Below are 4030 nucleotides of genomic sequence, written 5' to 3' on the forward strand. Positions count from 1 at the left end.
CCTTTCTTTTTGTTTTGCTTAAAGGGATTCTTCGGTATGAGACGTTTTTAACAATTTTCTCCATATAGACGCAACAGATAGAAGTAAGATCAGTAGCAATCAGAAGCGATTATTTATCGCCATAAGCCTAAACCACCTTTCATTTTTCGCGAACACTCCCTTTAATTGTAATTGCAGCCTCAGTGCTAAACATCCTACTAGCATATGCTAGGTCAGCTCTCCTGCACTTCAAGTCAGTTATTATTTGCAGCAAGTGAGCTATAGGTTCCCTGCTATGGAAAAAAATAAGTAAAGGAGGGAAGGAAATATGTTTAACAAGGATTGAATTTAATGAATTGCAAGAAGTTGCTGAACTAAGTATAGTCTGTTCAACCATGTATCTTTTAATAGATCAAACTTTATATTTCTTTTAGATTGATTCAAAACTTAAATAAATGAAAATGAAGGATTTGAAAAGAAAGAATGATTGCGAGAATACTTTCGTCCTTTGGAATTTTTGTAAAATGATGTAAAACATGTTTGGTTGGCATTAACAGAATGTCATAGTAATTATTGTATTAGTAGCTCTGTTGATAGCAATCATGTCCTCAGCAATCAGCTAACTGGGAAAAAATATTCGAAATTGACCAATTATTAATAAGACGGAAAACCAACCAATAGCGTTGAAGAGAAAAATATAAGTACTACTCACCTAACATTACTACTAACCTTTAAGGCACAGATGAGGTTTGATACATTTCTTCTTCTCTTATATTCATCTATCCCAGGGGTAATCATAGAGAGATAATAAACAATAGAAGAGGGGAAATTCAACCTCTCAAATTTTCAATGAATACTGAAAATCTTGTTTTTTTTAAAGATGCATTTGGTCTCTTCATTTTGAATTTAATCGCAATTTGGTTTCTATAATTTAACAATCTTTAAGCTTTAAGCTTAAAGACACATCTGTCAACAATAAGATATAAAAGGAAAAAAGAGAAAAATATTCATAAAAAATAGGTCAAATTGTGATGGCTTACATGGGGCAAGATTTTTTCTTTTACAATTAAGGATTTTTGGCTTTTGAAGAATAAAAAACTCCTCTTAACTTAAAGGGAGTGACCGGCTATGTAAGGTAGTTGAACTGAGTATGCAGTGTTGTGGAAAACTTCTTTCGGATTCATTTGAGATATATTAATTTTTTTAAAGATTTGTAAATCCGGAGTTTGAGCGCAAATTGGACGTTCAAAACTCCTACTTTGGGGATGGATACATTTTCAGAATTAGTTTTTTTTAAATTGTTAAATAACGACAACGAAAAATAAAGTAAAAATTATACAGTAATATAATTAGATGGTTAGGAACATATTTCTCAAAAGAAATTTGTCAACAAATCAATGCTAAAATCGATTATTTCGTTTTCATTATTATATTGAATTTCTTAACTCCTTTGAATTTATTTCGCAGATTTCTTCAAATTCTTCAAATTTCGTCTTTTCAACAACAATCCTAGAAAATCTGCGAAAATCTTTTTGAATAATGAGAAAATAGAAACTAATAATTGAACAAGATTACTTATTTTCAATGATAAGATTATTTTTATTTTCTCAACATGTTCCTAAACATGACGCCTGTAGTTTATTGAAGAACTTTTTTTACATGTTATGTCGTCGTTATTTAATAATTTAAAAAAGCTAATTCTGAAAACGTATCCACCCTCAAAGTAGGGGTTTTGGACGTCAAATTTGCGCTCAAACTCAGGATTTAGAGATCTTTAAAAAGTTTAATATGTCTCAAATGAATCCAAAAGAAGTTTTCCACAACACTGCATACTCAGTTCAACTACCTTACATACCCGGTCACTCCCTTTAAAGATAGATTGAGTCAACATTTTGCATTTCTAAAGGAAAAAAATGAAAAATGAATCTTGAATGAGGCATGAAGATCCATGCATGGTCTATACCTTGGTTCTGTTTTATCTGTGTGCTATTACTGAGATGGAAAGAATTGGAAAGCTATTGAATCGTAACTTTAATCCTTTTACATAAAAGAAAATAAACATGGAAAATTGAAATCTAGAATTTGTTGGGTTGGAAACTAGAGGCATTAAACAACAATGAAACTAAGCATTGAACCATGTTTATGAGAAGAACTGGGACAAATTTCAAAATATCTGAATCAATTATTTGGAAATTCTCTACAAGGGATTGAACACATTTGAAATAATGTTTTTCACGTGGAATTAACGGTTCTGTCAATATTTCAGAAAACTGTGACTTTCGATCACAATTTGACCCCTTTTACATAATTCTAAAGCCTTTTATCTTAAGCACTTTGTTGTTGGTATATACATTTTGAATGAAAAAGTATAAAATAAACAAATCTCTAAGTCTAAAGACTGTTGAGTTATAGACGAAAACACGTTTGATTTCAAATAAAAGAAACAGAATGCTTCTCTCTCTCGTTAGTTCAGGGTGTTTTAATCAGTTTTATTGTTTATACCAATCTTAACATGGGTCCCACTTCAGTTCATAATATTTAGGCAATGCAGTGCAAAAGCAGAGTAATCTTGTGCAAAAATTGAACCAACATTAAGGAGTATAAAAAGAAACATTTAAAAAATTTTTTGCTCAATATACTTGAAGGGACAGGCCAGCTACAGCTACAGCTTCAGTGGAAACCTTTTTTTGGCTAATAATTCCAAAAATCAGAGTATTGATTTGTAAAAAGGAAGCAATCACTTTAAAGTCAAGTTAAATATATATATCTATGAACTTTCCTATATAGTACATAAGTGTGTGTAGTTCTGCAGGTTCAAGTAGTATTTCAGCTTTGGCTCTTCAATTCAATTAGTTTAATTAATTTAATCAACAAATGCACAATTAAATTTCAATTAAACTAGGTTAATGAAATTAATTGAATTAAGGTTTTATCAGTTGTAAACAAATAGTTCTATATACAATAGATGGCAACTTAGAATTTGTACACTCTCAGTACAGGTGTATTCTGACGTCACAAGTGTCAACTTGGTTTTGTGTCCGACAAAATTACTAATTTCACAATAATTTTGGAATAAAGTACTTATCTTATGGTAAAATAAGTGCAATTTTCTGTTTTTACACTTTTCTTTTATTTTGGAAAACATGCCAGCTAAGGGGAGAAAAATTCGTTTTCCTTGTTATATTTGACATTTGTGACGTCATGTATAATTGGTCCATTTGTAAGGTCGCTAACCAGAACACTGCGGAATGATCACAAAGAGACTGTTAGCGTAGTTTCAACTAACCATCTGCCAAGATGACAATGCCCGATTTACAACAGTACCCTTGAAACCTTTATCCATTTAATATGGAAGCTAATGTAATTTTTCTAGTTTGAAAAGTATTTAATCTAATAATTCCTACATGCTTTCTTTCACTAGAAATGCGCAAGTCCCTTTTTTAGAGAAATCACAATTGAAAATAATCAGTTTTCTAGATTATAAATATTTAAATATATAATTCATACTTGATTGCACAAAGCTTACAAGGGTACTGTTGTGAATCGGGCATTGCCATCTTTGCAAGGAGAGTTACTTGAAGTTATGCTTACAGGGATTCTAAACTCTGTATAGATTTATACTTCTCAGAAATACAGTCGTCACAATTTACAAAATCCTTGATAAATTGTTAAATATTGCTCAATTGCATTATTTTGCTAAATTGCTAAATATTGCAAAGTTGCTAAATATGAAAAGAAAAAAAGAAAACTACAATTAAATGTCTGCTTTGTGAAAGTTATTAACTTAAACAGAATAATAATTCAGAATACTGTAGTTTGTATAATTTTTGGTGTTCATGAATTGCTAAATTGGTATATAGGGAGTAGGGACCATGTAAGCGTAATTTTAATTAAACATTACTCCTTGCAAAGATGGAAATCCTTGACTTACAAAGGTAACCCTTGAAATCTTATTCTGATCAAATGTATAAGGTATCTTGTTTTCATGACTCTAAAAGAGTGTAATTTTGAAAATTTCTTCATTGCTTCCTTAAAAGCAAGAAATGCACAA

This window comes from Eurytemora carolleeae, unplaced genomic scaffold (assembly GCF_000591075.1).
Source record: "Eurytemora carolleeae unplaced genomic scaffold, Eaff_2.0 scaffold588, whole genome shotgun sequence".
In the NCBI taxonomy this organism is placed as follows: domain Eukaryota; kingdom Metazoa; phylum Arthropoda; class Copepoda; order Calanoida; family Temoridae; genus Eurytemora; species Eurytemora carolleeae.